This window comes from Rhincodon typus, chromosome 26 (genome assembly GCF_021869965.1).
Source record: "Rhincodon typus isolate 14 chromosome 26, sRhiTyp1.1, whole genome shotgun sequence".
Lineage (NCBI taxonomy): Eukaryota > Metazoa > Chordata > Chondrichthyes > Orectolobiformes > Rhincodontidae > Rhincodon > Rhincodon typus.
In genome coordinates, this window is record NC_063357.1 from 954,961 (window position 1) to 976,687 (window position 21,727).

The 21,727-nt window shown below is 43.5% G+C and overlaps 1 protein-coding gene across 4 annotated transcripts in view; it reads right to left on the reverse strand.

Moving 5' to 3' along the window:
- LOC109923160 (cytospin-B-like) overlaps positions 1–14,886 on the reverse strand; it is a 56,053-nt gene extending 41,167 nt beyond the window's left edge. For 2 of the 4 annotated variants that reach the window (XM_048612614.1, XM_048612611.1), the window contains exons 1-2: positions 14,742–14,886; positions 14,292–14,383 (exon numbers count right to left, since the gene is read on the reverse strand). The gene's annotated coding sequence lies outside the window, so the exon portion shown is untranslated. Of the gene's footprint in view, positions 1–399; positions 500–14,291; positions 14,384–14,741 lie in introns of all 4 variants that reach the window. The other 2 variants (XM_048612612.1, XM_048612615.1) reach the window with 2 other exon arrangements.
- Between the last annotated feature and the right edge of the window lie 6,841 nt (positions 14,887–21,727).

Sequence of the window (21,727 nt, forward strand, 5' to 3'; positions counted from 1 at the left end):
ATCTTCATTTCTGAAGAAGGGTCTAGGCCCGAAACGTCAGCCTTCCTGCTCCTCTGATGCTGCTTGGCCTGCTGTGTTCATCCAGCTCTACACCTCCTAAAGTATATTATGCAGATAACCTAAACCATAAATTTTATATTTTTTTTAAAAAGCAAGTGTAAGACGCCATGTTCCAGATATGATTTGATTGGTCCACGCTAAGCTTAAATCAAAACACACTTTTTTATTATAACACAGTTAAAATACAACAAAAGGAAGAATTGGTGTAACTTTACTCTATGGTAAATAATGTATTATTTAACCACTGTTAACACTGATCAACTGTACCAATACAGGCAACATCCCATAAACAGGCCTGTGACAAAGACAATTCAGCAACACTGTTATTATTAATCTCACCTGCTGTCTCTCTCCGGTCCAAAAGAAGGAAACAATCTGCCCCTTTCAACCATTAAGAGGAAGCCTCGCTGTCTAAGACTTCACTCTAGCAGCATAGAACCTAGGAATGTTAAGGGTGCAGTTATTTTACTGGGAGTGCATTATAGGACCCAAAGAGTCAGTGGGAAATAGAGGAGCAAATATGTACACAGTTCATAGAGGTGTAAGAGTAATAATCGGGTAATTATACTAAGGGATTTCAACTTTCCCAGCATAAATTGGGATAGTCTTAGTGTGAAGGGTTTACAGGGGGTGGATTTCTTGAAATGTATCCAAGGGTTTTTTTTTGTATCAACACACATAAGGCCCAACAAAGGATGGTGCAGTGCTGGATCTGGTTCTGGGGAAAGAAGCCAGACAAGTGTTTGATGTTGTAGTGGGGGGAATATTTCGGTAATAGTGACCATAACATGGTACAGTTCAAATTTGTTCTGGACAAGGAAAACGATGGCCTGCATCAGTTTTGGACTGGGGGAAAGCAGATTTTATTAAAATAAATCAGGATCTGGCCACATAGACTGGGAACAGCTCCTTGCTGGTAGGTCTATATTGGAGCAATGAGGGGGCATTCAAGAATGAACTGGGGAGTGTACAGGTCCAACATGTACCCTTTAGAGGGATATGTAGGAGCAATAAGTTCAGAGAACCCTGGATGTTTACGACAATTCAGGATGAGATAGTGTTGTCTAGTATGACTCTGTGAATACAACTATAATTGTACTTGAGGGGCTGAATGGCCTACTCCTGCACTTATTTCGTATGCCTGAGTTGCCCCATACATCAACACACAGAGCCTAACAACGGAAAACAGGGGAGGGAAAGTTCTCAGGATTAAGCAATCCCTGTCCATTCCAGGTGATAATCTTGATGTGGTTCTCACCAGGAATCACTGTGATTTTAAAGTTGGCACCAGGAAGGAATTTATCTCCCTGGTAACAGCAACATGGCCAGGGGAACCAACCACCCAGATCAGAAGAAGGATTGATTTATTCATTGATGTACTGTTGTCACATGTACTGAGATACAGTGAAAAGTGTTGTTTTGCGTGCTGTACAGGCAGATTATACCAGACAAAGTGCATCCAGGTAGCAGAACGGAGTGCAGGATGCAGTGTTACAGCCACAGAGAAAGTGCAGACACAGCGATCAGAATTAACATTTGAGAGGTCCGTTCAAAAGCCTGATAACTAGCAGAGAAGAAGCTGTTCTTGCATCTACTCAAACATGTATTCAAATTTTATATCTTCTGCCCTATGGAAGAGGGTGGAAGAGAGTTTAACCAGGGTGGGAGGGGGCTTTGATTATGTTGGTTGCTTTCCTGAGGCAGCCGGAAGTATAGAGTCAATGAAAGGAAGCCTGATTTGCATGATGGACAATATTCATAACTAGTAGTTTCTTGTGGTCTTGGGAAGAGAGTTGCCAAATTACGCTGTGATGCATCCAGATAGGATGCTTTCTATGGTGCATCTATAAAAATTGGTAAGAGTCCTTATGGACATGCCAAATTTCCTTAGCCTCCTGAGGAAGTGGAGACGTTGTTGTGCTTTCTTGACCATCGCATCGATGTGGGTGGACCAGGACAGGTTGTTGGTGATCATCACTCAGAAACTTGATGCTGTTGGGTTTCTCCACCTCAGCACCATTAATGCAAACAGGGGTGTGCCCCCTCTGCTTCCTGAAATTAATGACCAGCTCCATCGTTTTGCTGACGTTGATGGAGAGATTGTTGAATTTACACCATGGCACTAAGCACTGAATCTCTTTCCTGTATTCTGTTTTGTTGTTTGAGATCCAACCTACAACAGTGATGTTGCCACCAAACTTGTAAATGGAGTTGGGGTAGAATTTGGCTACACAGTGGTGAGTGTATAAGGAGTATAGGAGGGGGCTGAGTACATAGCCTTGGAGGGCACCGGTGTTGAGGATTATGGTGGAGGAGATGTTGTTGCTTATTCTTAATGATTGTGGTCTATCGGTCAGGAAGTCGAGAATCCAGTTACAGAGCGGGGAGAAAAGACCTAGGTCTCAGAGTTTGGAGATGAGTTTGTTTGGAATTGTGGTATTGAAGGCAGAGCTGTAGTCAATAGGTAGGAACCTGACATAGGTATCCTTGTTATCCAGATGTTCCAAGAATGAGTATACAGCCAGGAAAATGGCATCTGCTGTGGGCCTGTTATGCCAGTAGGCAAATTGCAAAGGATCAAGGCAATTTGGTAGGTTGGAGTTGATGTGAGTCATGACTAACTTCTTGAAGCACAGGACTCGAAACATTAACTTTGCTTTCCCTTCACAGATGCTGCCAGACTTGTTAAGTTTCTCCAGCAATTTCTGTTTTTGCCCAAAACATTTACAACTTTGCTAGTTTTTTCAAAAACTTGGTATGCCAGGATATCCTGGAGAATTCAATGTTCCTTTAGCCTCAGCTACCCCTCTTCCCCACAACCACCCATTCCCACTCTCTTGCCACCTCCCAACACAGCCACCATGCCAACCCATCCTGCTTCTGTGTGCATCCAGGTTTGTGCTGGATCTGTTCAATTTCCTTTTGATCCCTTTGGTAAATTTCACCTCAGCTGCTCTGTTTGAGTAGGGTTATCATAGAGATGTTGAAGTTTCCAATCGTTTACGAAAGAGCTAAATCTTTCACTCCTGAATTGAGAACCAATATTGCCAATCACAACGTCTGGAATACTGTAACAACTGAAATGTGCTCTCAGGCATCTGTTAATCTCACTGGTAGTTGTTGAAGTCAACTGGTCTGCGTCCCAATGGTCAGAATAGTATGACAATGACAAGATAAACTGTTCTTGCATGAGAGAAGTCCATTTTCTATGTTCTTTGTCTATTTTAAGCTTTATCCATGGTCTGTTTGGGATACCATTACCGCCCTCTGTTTTGGCATCCCCTCAGGAACAATGACTCATCTTGGGTTATCACTTCATCTCCGTCTCCCTAATACTCTCTTAGATCATCAGACAAATCCTTAATGCTGTCAGGCCAGCTTTCATCACAATCTCCTGCAGCAGTTGGAGAGTTGTATCTTGTGTAGTTTGCTTGATTTAAACAAGATTCTTGTCTTTCAGATTCAATATCTCTGCTGCCTTGATGATTTCCTGAGCCGGTCAAGTTGTTGCCTCTCATTGAATCTGAAAAAGTTTACATGGTCCTGGCATTCACAACTTTCATTGGGAGTTTTACTCTTGATAGCATGTTGGCATGTACATCTGTTTCCCTTGTTTGTATGCCATGTCCAGGTGATATCCCTGCACACAAATTAACATTTTTTGCAGATGATTGGAGCAGGCAGAGGGAATTTGACAAAAGTGCTTTAAAGTGTTGTTTGTGGTCAGACTCCGCAGTCACTTTGTCTTCCCCACACTGATACTGGTTAAAATGAGTACAACAAGGACAATAGCCAGGCACTCTTCCACAATTTGAGCATAATGCAGTTCAGTTTGCATTAACCTGTCCTGGATACAAATACAACAGGTTGTCCTTGCTGTATAAGAGCTGACTGAAGTCCTATCTTGCTAGCACATGACTACAAAGTGACTTTATCATTGATGCTGTAGTGCCTCAGCACTGGTATTGTCATCATTAGCTGTTTGAATTACTGACCAAAGACACAGTTTGTCAAAGCTATTCATCATGCACTCATTCAGACAATTCACAAGGGAAACACCAACATTTATAGTGTATGAGAGGAGATTGCTGATTGGTTCACAAGTGGACTGATTCGTAGAAGTTGCCATGGAGAATGCAGCAGTTAATGATAGTGTCAGGACTCATTGGGTAGTGTGCTGGAAATCAAGATCTATTTCCAGAATTGTTACAAATGAGAAAAGATTTAATCAAACTATCCAAAGTCCTCAGTTGACCCAACTGATGATTTTAGTTTAAAAGAAAACACTCATCGGGTTGCTGTGTTTAGGAAGAAAATAACTGGTACCTCCACACTAGAGAAAAAGAGAGAGAGAGAAATTGTTTAATGCTTTTTCTTTGCAAGCTCAGTGGTCCTTTCTGCACTGCCCCCATACATGCCATGGTCACCAGCTCAGGAGCCATTGTTGTCCAGTAGGTTTCCCTTAGTTCAGAACCCATTGTCTTCATGGTGTCTGCTTTAGCTGTCACTGCTCCAGAGGAAAGCAATATCGTATTCAACTCACAGTGTGCGCCATTAAACATAATTTTAAAAGCTGTTTGCACAGTCTTCTTGGCTAAAAGCAGTATCTACCCTTATTTTTGGACTATGGACTAAACAAAGGAAGTAAAAAGTGGTCTTTATAACAGACATGATCGACGAACTTGACTTCAGTCAGCATCTTCTGCTACATTTTTTATTGTTCATTTAGTGAACTCTGTCTAGCAGTCACTCTCTCTAAATTCTGATCATGGTCTGTGATGGTTTCTTCTATTGTGTCTCCACATCCATAGACTTGCAGATCATCAACAACAGCTTTCACTCCAGGAAGGTCACTGACTATCTCATGCTTTCTGCATTGATACGCTGCTGGAGCAGTGGAAATACCAAACATAGAGAAAACATATTAACCTCCAAACATAATAAAGATAAGGGTCCCCCTTGTCCTCACTTTCCAACCCACCAGCCTCCACATCCAACGTATCATCCTCAAACACTTCGCCAACTCCAATTAGACCCAACCACCCTGAACATCTTTCACTCCCCACCCCTCTCTGCCTTCCACAAGGACCATTCCCTTCACTACTCCTTAGTTCACGCCACACTCCCCACCAATCGCTTCAAATCACCCCCCCACCACCACCAATTACCTTCCCTTGTAACTGTAAAAGATGCAACACCAGCCCACACACCACCTCCCTCACCTCCATCCAGGGCCCTAAACCAGTCCTTCCAAATGAAACAGAGCTTCAGCTGCATCTCCTCCAATCTAGTCTATTGCATCCGGTGCTCCTGATGTGGTCATCTCTACATCGGTGAGACCAAATGTAGGTGACCATTTCACTGAGCATCTTCACCTGGCCTGTAATGGCCAACCTAACTTCCCGGTCACTGCCCATTTCAACTCCCCGCCCCACTCCCCCTCCAACATGTCCATCCTCAACCTCTGCCAGTGTCGCAGCGACTCGCAACACAAATTTGAAGAACAACACCTTATCTTCCACTTGGGCATCCTACAGAATGGAGGGCTCAACATTGAGTTCTCCAATTTCAAATAACCTTCCCACCTATCTCCTGGCTCCCCTTCCAGCCCCACCTTCTCCCTTCCATTCCACATTCTGACCCTCCCTTCCAGCCACCAACCAGATTCATCCCTCCCATCGGCCAACCAGGTCGTCCCTACTACCAGTGTCCACCTCTCACCACCATCCACCTCCATCCCTGCCCCCCCACCCGCTATCTGCAGCTCCCCCTACCCCCCACATCCAGTCCTGAAGGAGGGTAATACCCGAAACGTTAACTGCTCCTTTCCTCCAGATGCTGCCTGGCCTGCTGTGTTCTCCCAGCCTCCTCTTTGTCTACCTGGATTCTAGCATCTGCAGTTTTTTTTGTCTCACACCTGCTTCAACTGACATGAGTGGTTTTATGAAATGTTCACCATCTGGAACTCCAGATCTTTGTTCTTACCACTGCATTGGTTCTCGCTTCGTGTATCCTCTTGGGGTGAGGACCATTCCATCATACAGCCTCAGCCTCACTTTCAAGGGCTTTATTTTACAGTCAGTATCTTGAGCCACTTTGCTCAGATCTGCAAAACTCAGTGTCATGTGAAACACAATGTATCTATCTCGCACTCACATTCATTTGATGCTCTCTGACTTGATGATACCTATCCATTGCAAATTAAATCGATAGCAAGAGGTGATATAGAGTTGGAAGGCACAGAATCTGTTTGGGTACAGTTGAGGAACTGCAAAGGAAAAAAGATCCTGACGGCAGTTGTGTACAGGCCTCCTAGCAGTCGTCAAGATGTGGGGAAGAACATAAAGCAGGACATGGAGGAGGCATTATTACAACAATCATAGGGAATTTCAATATGCAGGAGGACTAGGAAAATCAGTTTGGTAGTGGATCTCAAGATAAGGAATTCGTGGTATGTCTATGAGATTGTTTTTTGGAACAGTTTATGGTATCGCCCACTACACAGAGAACAGGCAATTCTGCATTTGGTGGTTTAAAGAGGCAGACTTGATTAGGGAGCTTACCATGAAGGAATCCCTGTGGATAGTGACAATAATATGATAGAAATCACCCTATAGTTTGAAAGGGAGAAGCTGAAATAAGATGTAACTGTTTTATAATTGAGATTAGGTATTACAAATACATGAGGAAGGAGCTAGCCAGAGTTGATTATAAGGGAAGATGGTGAAGCACCAATGGTAGGAGCTCCTAGGGATAATTCGAGAGGCGCAGCAGAAATTCATCCCAAGGAAGAAGAAACTACTAAAGGGAGGATGAGGCAACTGTGGCTGACAAATGAAGTCAGGGACAGCATTAAAGCAAAAGGAAAAGCATACAAAATGGTGAAGATGAATGAGAAGCCAGAGGATTGGGAAGTCTTTACAAACCAGCAGAGAATAACTAAAAAAGCAATAAAGGGGAAAAAGATGAGCTATGAGAATAAGTTAGTCATTAATATAAAAGAAGATTCTAAGTTCTTTTAGATATCTAAAAGGTATGAGAGAGGCAAGGGGGACATTGGACTGCAGGAAAATGAGGCTGAAGAAATAGTAATAGAGAACAAACGTGAAGGAACTGAATAGATACTCGGCATCAGTTTTCACAGTGGAAGACACCAGCAGCGTATCAGAACTTCAACAGAGTCAAGGGGCAGAGGTGAGGGCAGTGGCCATCACTAAGGAGAAGTGCCGAAGAAGCTGAAAGGTCAGAAGGTGGATAAATCACTCAGACCAGATGGAATATACCCCAGATTTCTGAAGGAGATGGCTGAGGATAATTTATAGACATTGATAGTGATCTTTCAGGAATCACTGGAGTCAGACGGTCCCAGAGGACTGAAAAATAGCTAATGTAACACTCTTGTGTATAAAAGGAGGGAGGCGGAAGGTAGGGAACTATAGGCCGGTTAGCCTGACCTTGGTGGTTGATAACATTTTACAGTCCATTAGTAAGGATGAGATGGTAGTAGTTGAAAGTACATGGTAAAAGAAGGCAGAGTCAGCACAGCCAGACAAATCTGTTAGAAGGCTTTGAGATGGTGATAAACATGTTAGACAAAGGAGAGCCATAGGATGTGATCTGCTTGGATTTCCAAAAAGCCTTTGAGAAGGTGCCACCTTGTCAAATAAGATAAGAGCCCGTGGTGATAGGGGCAAAATACTGGCATGGACAGAGGATTGAGCGACTGGTGGAAGGCAGAGAGTAGGGATAAAGGGGTCTTCTTCAAAATCGCAGCCAGTGACTAGTGGAGTTCCGCAGGGGTCCATTTTGGGACCACAACTATTCATATTATATATTAATGATGTGGACGAAGGATCTGAGTGCATTGTTGCTAAGTTTGCAGATGACACAAAGATAGGTGGAGCACCGGTGGTGTTGAGGAAGCGGGGAGGCTGCAGAAGGACTTGCTTAGGCTAAGAGAGTAGGCAAAGAAGTGGCAAATAGAATACAATATGGGAAAGTATGAGGTTATGCACTTTGGTAGGAAGAATAGAAGCGTAAACTATTCTAGAAATGGGGAAAGGCTTTGGAAATCTGAAGCACAAAGTGACTTGGGAGTTCTAGTTCAGGAATCTCTTAAGGTTAGTATGTGGTTCAGTTGGCAGTTACGAAGGCAAAAACAATCTTAGATTTAATTTTGAGAGGGCTAGAATATAAGAGCAGAAATGTTCTGTTGAGGCTGTATAAGGCTCTGGTCAGGCTGCATTTGGAATATTGTGAGCAGTTTTGGACCCCATATCTAAGGAAGGATATGCTGTGCTGACTTTGGAGGGAGCCCAGAAGAGATCTATAAGAATGATCCCGTGAATGAAGTTCGTGTCATATGAGGAACAGTTAATGACTCTGAGTCTGTACGAATCGAGTTTAGTAAGATGAAGGGGATCTGATTGAAACTTATAGAAAACCCAAAGGTCTGGGTAGTGTGTGTGTGGAGAAGATGTGTCCACTAGTAGGAGAGACTAGGACCCAAGGGCACAGCCTCAGACAATCCTTTAGAACTGAGATGTGGAGGAATTTCTTCAGCCAGTGGGTGGTTAATCTGTGGAACTCATTGCTACAGAGGGCTGTGGAGGCCAAGTCATTGAATATTTTTAAGACAGAGATTGGTTCTTGATTATTAAGGAATCAAGAGTTACAGGGAGAAGGCAGGAGAATGAGGTTGAGAAATATATCAGCCATGATCGAAGAGTGGGGCAGATTCAGTGGGCTGAATGGCTTAATTCTATACCTATATCTTGTGGTCTTATGTATGGTGTAGAGTGCTTCATCAGAATTATCAGCTGACATGTCTCCAACAGCCATCTTTATAGGCTTGTTTCACCTTTTTCATGCTACGCACATGTGCAAAGCTATTTAGTTTCTTGCAATTGGAACTCTGCTTTCTCCATGCTGTACAGATTTCTTTCTCTTTTGTGTGATGATCTCCACAATGTTTACATACTGTTCTCTGCCCTTGCTTTTCCTGTGGCCTTTTCTACAAATATTTTTTCTCTTCCTCACAATCTATTGTTTTCATTCAATCTGGAAAGTCTCTCAGCGTAATGCAAAGTCTTGTCTCTTCTCCCTGAATATTCTTTAACTGATGACGACGACTTCAGAACTTTTGCACATGTTGCCAGCTTCCTTGAGAATACACTTCTCCTCTCTCAGCAGACATACTTTCATGGCAGGGTCTCTTAGACCTTAGCCAGCCCTATTTCTGATGAGACCATCTTTCAGTTGTGAAAACTCTCACGGCTAAATATTCTAGGGTTTGAGTGAAGAGGGCTATGGTGGGATTTGTGGCAGAATCTGACAAGAAGTCCATCAAGGTCAGCTGTGACAACCAGACCATTTTGCTGCATCCTGGACAGGGTGATACAGGGGCCAGACATCCTCTTCCCCGAGGACTAGCAGTGGAGGTCATGACATTAGACCATGCCCAGCCTGGCCTGAGGTTGCCATCTTGTTCATTGGGGTCTTAGCTGTCTGAAGAAATGCCCAGCAATTTAAGTAGAAGGTCAATGTCCTTCTCCCACCAAGGTAAATGCTACCATCTTCTCTCTGATATCTTACACTCACTCTGTCTCAGCAAAATTACTCCCCTCCCACCAAGGCTCGTGCTCTATCAATGTAAGTACTGCGTACAACATCTTTCCTATTCGTTCTCATTGCCCACTCCCTAACAACAGTGCCCTCTGCACTGCTTACTCTGCCACTCAGGACACCACCCCACTAGCACCTAAAGTAACAGCTGTGCCACCCACTTTTATCTCTCTCATTCCAGGAGGAAACAGCCCACACAGAGCAGAAAGATTCAAGATGGGTTGTGGGCTGCTCTATATTCGATTTCTCACCCTTATGAGAACGGCATCCAGACACTGATTGTCGGAAGTATTCACTGATTGTGTCTAAGCCCCTGGACTAATACTGGACACTGCCCTTACTTACTAAGCCAAGACTCATTGACTGAAAGCTACCCCCCTTTACTGGATGGAGGACTGTTAAAACCATGTCAAGCTTTCTGTTTGAATATCTGCACTGACCCAGGTAGTAACCTCAGAGCAGCCTGGGCATGGTCTGGTGTCATGACCTCCATTGCTGGTCCTCGAGGAAGAGGATGGCCTGCCTCTGTACCAGACCCCAGGAGGAGCTCCAAGTCCTTATCCGTAAAGTGGGGCACTGACATCCCCCTGTCTGCCATGTCAGATCAAATGTCAGGAACCGTGCAGTGCAGCTTCGAACTGACAGAGCTTGTCCAGGTGCACAATGGGCTTTTAAAGATAGAATGAGTGCACGGAAGGCAAGCATTTCAGTAGATATCTGTGAATGGTGAGTTGTTTTCAAACCGTGTGTGGTAAGCTGGGTCTAGAATTGCATGTGAGGGACAGGATAGGTAGTTAATGAGATACATTTTCAGCTGTACCACTTTGACACCATGTTTCAAACGATGTCTGTTTAATTGTTGCCACAGATTGCATCCGAAGGCATTTAAGTAGAGGCAGAGGTACAGGCTGCATGACTATAGCAAGCCAACCAGTACGTTAACTACAACTGCATTCCTCCTAACACAGTGAAGGCACCTGAGGCTATGACTCTGGCTTTTACAGTGCCAAGGGCAAGGCAAGTTAGGGTCACTACAGTGAAAGAGGACTGTAGCAGCCAAGCAGACACCAGTGTAATAAGAAACATAGATGAAGGGTTTATCTGATGTGGAAACGTTGAGCAGTTTGTGCCTATTGAAGTTTACAGGAATGAGATGTGGTCTTCTTGAGATATAATCAGCCCCGAGAGGACTTGACAGGGTGGATGCCGAGAGAATATTTCCCCATGTGGGAGTATCTACGACTAGGGGACACCGTTTAAAACTTTGTGCTCTTCCCTTTCAGATGGAGATAAGGAAGTATCTGGAAATGTCTTCACAACAGAGCAGCGAAGGCTAAGTTTGATAGATACTTGATTGAATATAAAGTCCATGCTTATGTGGGAGAGATTTAAGGGACTGAATGGTCTATGACTATTCCTAGGAAGCATGTGAGGGAACACATTTTAAAAATAAGAGTTCTTAGAGGATCATAGAGTCATAGAGCATGGAAATAGACCTTTTGGTCCAACTAGTCCACATTGACCATGTTCTCAAACTAAACTAATACCGTTTTTGCCTGCATTTGGCCCATATGCCTCCAAACATTTCTTATTCATGTACCTATCCAAATGTCTTTTATATGTTGTAACTTTACCTGTGAGCACCACTTCCTCTGGCAGCCCATTTCACACATGAACCAGTCTGTGTAAAAAGGTTGTCCCCATGTCCTTTCAAAACCTTTCTCCTCTCACCTTAAAATATGCTCCCTAGTTTTGAACTCCCTCACCCTAGGGAAAATACCCTTGCTATTCACCTTATCTATGACCCCCATGATTTTATAAACCTTTATAAGGTCACCCCTCAACTTCTTATACTCCAGTGAAAAAAGTCCCAGTCTATTTTTATAACTCAAACCCTCCATTCCCAGCAACATCCTGGTAAATCCTTTCTGAACCCTCTCCAATTTAATAATATCCTTCCTATAATAGGGTAACCAGAACAGCAGACAGTACTCCAGAAGAAGCCTCATCGACATCCTGCACAACCTCAACATGATGTCCCAACTCCTATACTCAAAGATCTGAGCAATGAAGGCAAGCATGTTAAACACCTACTTAACCACACTGTCTACCTGTGACACAAATTACAAATAATTATATACCTGAACCCCTAGGTCTCTCTGTTCTATAACATTACCCAGGGCCCTACCATTAATTGTACACGTCCTGCCCTTGTTTGTTTAACCAAAATGCAATACCTCGCATATACCCAAATTAAACTGCCATTCCTCAGCCCATTGACCCAATTGATCAAGCTTTCTTTGTAATCTTAGATATCCTTCTTCACTGTCCACTATGCCAACAATTTTGGTGTCATCCACAAACTTACTAACTGTGCCTCCTAAATTCTCATCCAAATAGCTTACATAAATGACAAACAAAAATGAACCCAGTACCAGTCCCTGTGGAAAGTACTAGTCACAGGCCTCCAGCTTGAAAATCAACACTCCACCACGACCCTCTGTATCCTACCATCAAGCCAATTTTGTATCTAATTGGCAAGTTCACCCTGAATCCCAAGTGATCTAATTTTACTAATTAGTCTACCATGCGGAACCTTGTCAAAGGCTTTACTGAAGTCCACGTAACCAAACCCATGCACATAACGAATTCTGCTCTGCCCTAATCCTTTTAGTCACTTCCTCAAAAAACACAATCAAGTTTGTAAGACATGATTCCCCTGACACAAAACCATGCTGACTATCCCTAATCAGTCCTTACCGATCCAAATGCATGTCAATCCTATGTTTCAGAATCACCTCCAACAACTTACCCACTACTGATGTCAGGCTCACAGGTCTATAGTTCTCCTTACAGCCTTTCGTAAATAAAGGCACAACATTAGCCCGCCTCCAGTCGTCTGGCACCTTTCCCATGATTATGGATGATACAAAGATTTCTGCCAAGGACCCTGCAATTTCTTCCCTAACTGGAGTTCTGAGGAAGGGTCACCGGACCCGAAACATTATCTCTGTTTTCTCCACCACAGATGCTGCCAGACCTGCTGAGCTTTTCCAGCAACTTTGTTTATGTTGTTGACACAGACGACTGTGTTGATCTTTAAGGGGCCCTATTCTCTCTGTCGTTGCTCTTTTGCTTTTAAGGTACTTGTACAATCTCTTTGGATTATCCTTAACCCTATCTGCCTAGCCTATCTCATATCTCCTCTTTGCTCTCCCGATTTCCCTCTTACACTCTTTATACTCTTCACGATTCATATGATCCCAGTTGTCTATACGTAATATCTAATTCTTTCTTATTCTTGACTAGAACTTCAATATCTTTATTTATCTGTTGTTCCCTTAACTTACCAGCCTTACCATTCATTGTAACAGAAACATAATGCCTCTGAACTCTCATTATCCCACTTCTGAAAGCCTCCCACTTGTCAGTTGTCCCTTTACCTGTGAACAGTCTACTCCAATCAATGTTTGAAAGTTCTTGTCTCATACCATTAAAATTTGCATTATTCCAATTAAGAACTTTAACTTTAATGGAAGGCTTTTCCTTCTCCGTAACTATTTTAAAACTAATAGAATTATGATCACTAGTCCTAAAGTGTTCTCTTATTAAAACTTCATTTTAAGATTGAGAAAAGAATGTTGGAGGAGGAACAACAGGGGCTGACACAGAAAGGTTGAGGAGGCACAGAGAACTGGCACTCACGCTTCTGGCTGACCTATTTACTCCTGACTGTACTCGTGTCAACTTTCAGGATTCTTATTTATAGGCTATGGATTTGGTTTCTCTAGAGATTTGACATTTATAAACAGGACAACGCACAAGGAGAGCTGGTCTCTTATCACAATCCAGTGGGATCTCTGAAGACACTTCCAATTAACTGCAGCCTGAGGTTGACCCCATACAACCCAGTACACACCGCCCCCTCAACCGGATCTGGTTGTAAATGGATCATTTCCAACCAGACAATCCTCGTGCATTTTAACACGTCGTCCAGTCAGTAACTGAATTAGTCACCAGGAGTTTACGGAATTCTTTTGCCCAAACCCCATATACCAACCCAAATCAGGAGTCAGACCTCAAGTCCTGACCCCACCAGGATTCAGATCCAAATCCCAACTCCACCAGGACTTAGACTCCAATTCCTGACCCCATGCCAGCCATGCTGTGATCACATTCCAGGTTGTGACTCCAAACAGTGACCTTAAATCAGGGTGCTGATCCTAATTACCCACACCACCCCATGGAACCAGTTATTGGTTTCAATCTGCTCTCCCAGGAGAATGCAAAATATGTGAAGCATGTGGAGTGAATTTGGAAACAGTCATCAGAAGATGTGGCAATTACAGATCAGAACTGACACACAAGTCTTATCCTCTCTGTTGTCTGGGTGGAGTCGGTATTGATGAATTCCCCTACGTAATTATGGATCAATTAAAATGATCTGGAATACATTTTTTAATTAATAAACGGAATGGTCGGTTATAGGAAAAGCACACACACAAATGCATGGTGACACGTATGTACTTAGGGAGAGATACACACGGGATAAATACACACAGCACACAGACACACAAACTCACCAATATGAGGATCATCTTACTCACCTCATGTGGTCCAGATTGTAACAAACTGATGATCAAAGTCAGTGTGTGACCCAAACTCTTACAAAATGGTCCTCTCTCCCCCCGTGTAGGTTCTGGGTGCCAGAAGAGGAAAGTCACAGATGTAAACAAGATACTGAGAACAGCTGCTTTCCGAGAGCAGAAGGAAGTAATGTTCCAGCCTCAAGCACAACCCGCTGCACTGGGAGAAAACACCAATACCAGCTCCAATTCTGCAAATTCAGCGCCGCTAAATTAACCCTTTAAGAGTCTCTGAAACATTTTCATCCAAAAATAGCATGGGCAGAGAATTGCTCGCCACAAATACACGATGTAGACGCTTCAGATCCCCTATACCACATTCAGAAAATTTCCCAGATTGTTTTAAAAAGCATTTGTACAAAGCAACTGAGCAAAAACAGGCAGAGGTAACAGCAAAAGGAAGTCACAAACCTTCACAATTAGTCAGCACGCTGTGAGATTGCTAACAGTTTCAGGTCAGCCACATCCTCATTGTCATACAGCAATGCTAGAAACTGTCAACCCACTTCGCAATATTGAGGAAGCTCCAAGAGTCAGATCTGGATACAAAACAGCTTCAGTGTTGGACTGTTTCAGGCTGCAAAACAGAGCTGCAATAAGATTTCATAGCACAGGCTCCACCTTTAAAACAAGGCAGTGCTTATTATAACCACCCTGCATTTATATAGCACCATTAACATAGACATTCCAAAGCTCTTCCTGGGAACATAATCAGAACAAAACTTTGGCAACTAGATAAGGAGATATGAGAACAGCTGACCACAGCTTGTTCAGATGTCAGATTTAGGGAACAAAAATAGAAATTGCTGGGAAACCCAGCAAGTCTGGCAGCACCGGTGTAGAGATTGTAACAAGGTCAGCCAGGTGGGTCTCATAGGAGTTCTCTCATCAGGGCTATTAATCTGGTCCAATCTGGGAGCCTTGGCTGACAGATGTAAACAGGAGTGTCAGAGGTTCTGTTCTCTCTGAGAGACCTGGATCAGTGTCAAGCACTTTCCACACGTAAATAAAGGTTGACTTGATAGTGTGATACCGGTCTCCGTGGAGTCATTTTAGTGGCGACGAGAGACAATGGTCATCTTTGAGTTGGAGTAAGCATTTCTGGTATATAGCCGTTATTTGGGAAGCTTGACTCGTTCAATCTTGCCTTTGAAGACTAGATCCAGTATGTGGAAAGAATGTGTTATTTTTTCTGGGCAAGTGACATTGCAACAGATGGAAAGCAATGAATAATTCTCATTACAGCTTGTGGACCCACAGTTTTTTCAGTTATTAGGAGCCTAACCTTCCCTGAGGCATCAGATATAAAATCTTTCAAGAGTTGACGGATTTAGTTAAGAAATATTACGATGCCAAGCCTCCTCTAATTCTGAAACACTATCAGTTTTACTCGGCAACTTGAGAATCAGGGGAATCTGTGTCAAGGTGTTTGACTAGGTTAAGATAATTGTCAGAGGCATGTGACTTTGGTTTAACCCTTAATGAGATGCTGAGAGGCTGTTTGATAAGTTGAGTTAATAATGTAACCATGCAAAAGCATGGACTAGCTGAAGCCCAACTGGACTTCAAACAGGCACTGCAACTGGATTTATCTTTAGAAGATGCAGCAAGCAGAGCATGAATTGCAGGATATTCTGATGGAAGTGGATACCCTCACCAGTCCAACTGAGCTTGGGGAACACCATGTGAGTGAAAGCAATTGTATAACCTCACTCAGGAAATATCCTAAAACAGAAGGACTCTAGGTCAATCCACAGCAAAACCCCAAAACAAAGACAAACCTCAGCCAAACTATTAAAATCTTCTTCAGGATCTGGGCCAGCAAGCCACTGTAGTTGCCCAGTATGCAATCTCAAGACAGCAAAAGAGTCACACTAGACCTAAACTGAGTAAGAGAACGCTTAAGCCATTATCCAGGAGAGTGAGCACCCCGGAAGGCCGCCTACATCTTGTTTTGAACAGTTAAATTGCTTACCAACATCCAAATCAAACCAATCAAAATAAATGTCTGGTTAAATGGTCACCTGGTTCTAATGGAGGTTGATACTGGCACAGCTGCATCAGTGATCACAGAACCAGTTTTTAACAAAATTCGTTCTGGACACCATACCTTACTTTTGCACAAGACCTCAGCCAGACTGAGAACCTATATGGGAAACTATTACAGATTAAGGGTACAACTTCAGTTTCGGTCTGTTATGAGAAATAGCTGGTTCGGTTACCACTGATTGTAGTAAAAGACATCAAGCCTGATGGAGTGAAATTCGTTGAGGAAGATTCACCTTGATTGGCTCAACATTTTTCGCTTAGAAAATGGCTGCCTGAGTGAAGTCCTAATTAAATACCCAGAGGCTTTTCAGGAAGGCCTAGCAACTATCAAAGGGGCCAAGGTCACCTTGCATGTTGACTGGGAAGCAATTCCTGGAAGGAATTCTACAAAGCCCACCCAATACTATTTCCCTTGTGAACAAAAATAGAGGCAGAAATCAGGAGGCTGAAAAGCAAAGAAACCATCAAACCAGTGCAATTTGCAGAATGGGCAGCACCGGCCATACCAATTGTGAAGCTGACAGGTCGGTTCACCTTTGTGGGAATTTCAGACAAACGGTAAACCACCTTTTGCAGCTGGATAATTACTCAATCTCTCGCATAGAGGATTCATATTCAGAACTGGCAAGGGGCAGTCCTTCACAAAGCTGGACATGAGCCATGTGTACTTGCAATTGTGGTGAGATTAGGATTCCCAAAAGTATGCTATAATTAAAATCATAGGGTTTGTACCAATATATGAGATTGTATTTTGGGGTATCATCAGCCTGTGCCATTTTCCAGTGGATGGTGGAGAATATTTAGCAAGATCTACTCTGGGTCACCATTTAGCTTGATGATGTGTGGATGTATGCCTTAGAAGGGTAAAATGAGTGTTCTTGGCAACCGAGGTGTTCTACTCGGGCTACAAAGTTGACAAGACCGGGTTACACCCATTAGAAGATAAAGTGAGGGCGATCAAAGGTGCCCTGGCTCGTGTGTTTGTACCTAAGCTTAGGGCTTTCCTTGCGCTGGTGAATTATTACGAAAAGTTCATACGCAACCTGGCCTCCATCCTGGCACCTTTACATCAATCTTAAAATAGGTTCAGGTTTGGAAATGGTTGTGTAACCAAGCTACAGCTTTCAGGCAAGTAAAGAAACGGCTATCATCCTGTAAGGTGTTGGCACACTTTGATCCCAAGCAGGGGAGGTGATGGCCTAGTGGTATTATTGCTGGACCGTTAATCCAGAGACCCAGACAACATTCTGGGGACCTAGGTTCAAATCCCACCATAGCAGATGGTGGAATTTGACTTCAATAAAAATATCTGGAATTAAGAATCTAATGATGACCAAGAATCCAATGCCGATTGTCGGAAAAACCCATCTGGTTCACTAATATCCTTTACGGAAGGAAACTGCCATCCTTACCTGTTCTGGCCTACATGTGACTCCAGACTCACAGCAATGTGGTTGACTCTTAACTGCCCTGGACAATTAGGGTTGAGCAATAAATGCTGCCTAGCCAGAGACACCCTCATCCCATTAATGAATAAAGGTAAAAAAGAGATGTAGTGTTGACATGTGATGTCTCCCCGTATAGCATTGAGGTAGTATGAGCTCATAGGTAGCCCAATGGAGAGGAACGCACAATAGCGTATGCATACAGCACTTTGGCTAATGCAGAGCTTAAATATGCCCAGATAGAGAAGGAAGGTTTTGTCATCATATTTGGAGTCAGCAAGTTCCACCAACACCTTTATGGATGTACATTTGTGATAATAATGGACCACAAACCCCTGTTAGGTCTCATTAAAGAGGATAAGGCAGAGTTCAGCTTTGGGCTCTAATACTAAGTGTGTATAATTACAAGTTGGAACACTGTCTGGGAGGCCAGGTACTAAATGGTGATGCATTGAGCTGCCTCCCGCTGGCAGATACACCACCGGTGGTACCAACAATGGAAGAGTTCACAATAGTTTTTAATTTTCTGTACATGCTTCCAGTCACAGCTGACAATATCAGAGTTTGGACACAGAAAGATCCGGTCCTGGCAAATCTGAAACAGCTGGTGGTGACGGGGAAGATAAAAAAGCCGTCACAACCAGAACTGAAACCTTTTTGGACCCAGAGGGCCCAGATCACAGTAGAAGATGGTATATTATTATGGGGAGCAAGAGTGATTGTCCTGAGCAAAGGTCACTGCCAGATACTGGCTGAACTCCACCAGGTCATCCAGGGGTTTCCAAACTGAAGATGTTATGTCTTGGATGAAGGATTGGATGTAGACATAGCTGCATTGGTGGGGCAGGGCCAGAGTGCCAAGAAGGACGAAAATTACCACTAACAGCTCCTCCACATTTGTGGGAATGGCCAGGTAAACCCTGGACTCAGTTACACATTGATTATGAAGGTTCTTTCATGCGCTTAGTCATTTTGGATGCCCACTCAAAGTAGTTGGACGTGCATGGAGTTCATTCATTAAACACGGAGATGCGCATCTTTTGCAATACACGGACTCCCGGAAAGTGTTGGTCACAAATAACGGGCCATTGTTTATCAGCAGGGAATTTGAATATTTCCTAAATTCGAATGGAATTCGACATGTACGGACAGTTCCGTACCATCCATGATTCAATGGTCTGGTAGAAAGAGCAGTCCAAACTTTGAAGGCAGGCTTAAAGAAACAGCGTACAGCTTCATTCGATACCAAACTGTCCCAGTTCCTATTTGATTATAGGACTACCCCAAATGCAATTACAGGGATAGCTCCAGCAGAGTTGCTTATGGGGAGAAGACTCTGCATCATGTTAAATCGTATCTTCTCAGACCTTGGGCGGGAGGAGTGGGGGAGGTGTTGGAGGGTGAAGCAGCATCAGGAACGCCAATGCTGGACACTGCATTTGGCCCATATCCCTCTAAACTCTTCCTATTCATATACCCATCCAGATGCCTTTTAAATGCTGTAATTATACCAGCCTCCACCACTTCCTTTGGTAGTTCATTTCATACATGCACCACCCTCTGCATGAAAACATTGTCCCTTAGGACCCTTTTAAATTTTTCCCCTCTCACCTTAAACCTACGCCCTCTAGCTTTGGACTCCCCTACCCTGGGGAGTAGACCTTGACTATTCACCCTATCTGTGCCCCTCATGATTTTATAAACCTCTATAAGGTCACCCCTCAGCCTCTGACGCTCCAGGGAAAATAGCCCCAGCCTATTCAGCCTCTCTGTACAGCTCAAACCCTCCAACCCTTGAAAAATCCCTGTAGATCTGTTTTGAACCCTTCCACTTTTCACAACATCTTTCCTATGCTGGAGAGACCAGAATTGAACGCAGTATTCCAAAAGTGGCCTACCCAATGTCCTGTACAGCCACAACTTGACCTCCCAATGCCTATACTCAATGCACGGTCCAATGAAGGCAAGTGTACCAAACGCCTTCTTCACTACCCTGTCTACCTGTGGCACTGCTTTCAAGGAGCTATGCACTCTGAGGTCTCTTTGTTCAGCAACACTCCCCAGGACCTTTCCATTAAGTGTATAAGTCCTGTCTTGATTTGCATTTCCAAAATACAGCACTTCACATTTATCTAAATTAAACTCCATCAAACTCATTGCAAAGTCTGAGAGTTCTGTACCCTCCTCTTCAGGTGTGGAGCTATTGCTTAAAGGTTCAGGATGTGGTCTCTTCTTTACAGATGTTACCTGTGTGTCAGTATCAGAGAAGAAAGGGAGTTACTTGGAAATGATGCATGAAAGGTCAGCAGAGCAAACCTGAGTTACTGCTGATGGTGGTGGGAGGGAAACATAGTACAATGGAGCATACTGGGTTGCCCATTGCTGTTGCCCCATCAGTACGTAAGCAGCCCTGTTCTTCCCATTGAGCTCCTGTACCTTCTCCTCATAGGAAGTGAGAAACCTGAAGTCCACCACACCTGCTGCCTTTCTCGGGCCCCTCAGCCAGGTCGTGGGCCAGCTTTTCCTGCTGAGAGAAAGAGAAGGACTGAGTACGATGGAAGTAGATGCAAGAGCAACTAGTGATGATATACGAACAGGAGAGATGTTGAGATGTCCTGAGTGAGTGAGTAGGAAGTGCAGATGGCAGGAAGGGTTAATAGTTGTTGAGGTGAGGTGCGTGCAAACCCTTAGGTAGACACGATTCATGTGATGCTGAGGGTGTAGTGCCTGATGCAGTGGCAGTTCGTGAATGATGGCTGTGTGTGTGAGATAGCAGAGAGAAGATGTTGCTGCTTACACCTGCAGAATGCATAGCATTGACCTTGTGTGGCTCAGCTGGCCATTCGTTTTGAAGATGGAGAGAGCACTCATCCATGGTGCTATCTCTGCCTAGATTGGACGCATTTGGTATATTGGTCGCTTGATGTGATCTGCTAGGAAGAGGACTGAACCTCTTTCCATCACCCCATCTAGCATGAGATCTTTCTCTGTGAAACAGGAAACAGATTTATTTTTCTTATGTATCATGTATTGAGACTTGAGATGAGTACCGCAGTGTGGGGCGTAGTTCTTGGCTCTCAGACTCTGAAGTGGTGTCCAGGTAGGCTTTAAATATGGAACCAGAACTTTGAAAGCTGGAAGGTCCAAGGAATGGTCATCACTTCCATTTCACTCACCACTCGATTCGCCGTCACTTGAATAAATAATAAAGAAAGAAAAATGTGAGACATTCTGTTCAAACATCAACTGCGAAAATTCTGGACTCTTTGAATAATTCATGTGCAAAAACTGATCAGAATTACAAACTGAAAATGCAATGTGTGGTGAGCAACATGGATAGCTCACAATATAAATGATAACGTATACAAATGTGTTTATTCCATGTAAAAGTGGGATGTTTGGGATAAAATGTACTAATGTGACTGTTTGCTTGCTGATGTCATGTGACTGTTTGCTTGCTGATGTCATGTGACTTCTACCATGAGCTGCTCACTGCAGTCAGTTCAATAAAGATATGACACAAAAACTGTTGTCCTGTCAACTTGTAATGTGTGCGTGTGTGTGTGCATGTTGATGGAGTGCAGAAGAGCACACAGAGCCATGCTCATCATTTCCATCAACACAAGGTGAGACCTGACCTACCAATTAAAATTCCAATAATCTCCATAACTATCTGTGGCCTGCGCACCTGGTAAACAGTATTCCTCCGAAGACCTGAATACAGCTTCAGGAATTTTATTCCTGAGGGCTGAACCAATTTATACATCAATAATGCCTGCCCTTTGAAACAACTTACAAGCATGTTCATCTTTCCCTGCCTGAAAGTGCCAATACAGCTTATCCCATGTCACTGGGATAGAGTTCCTGAAGGTGCCGACTCTCACTGGGATACAGTTCCTTAAG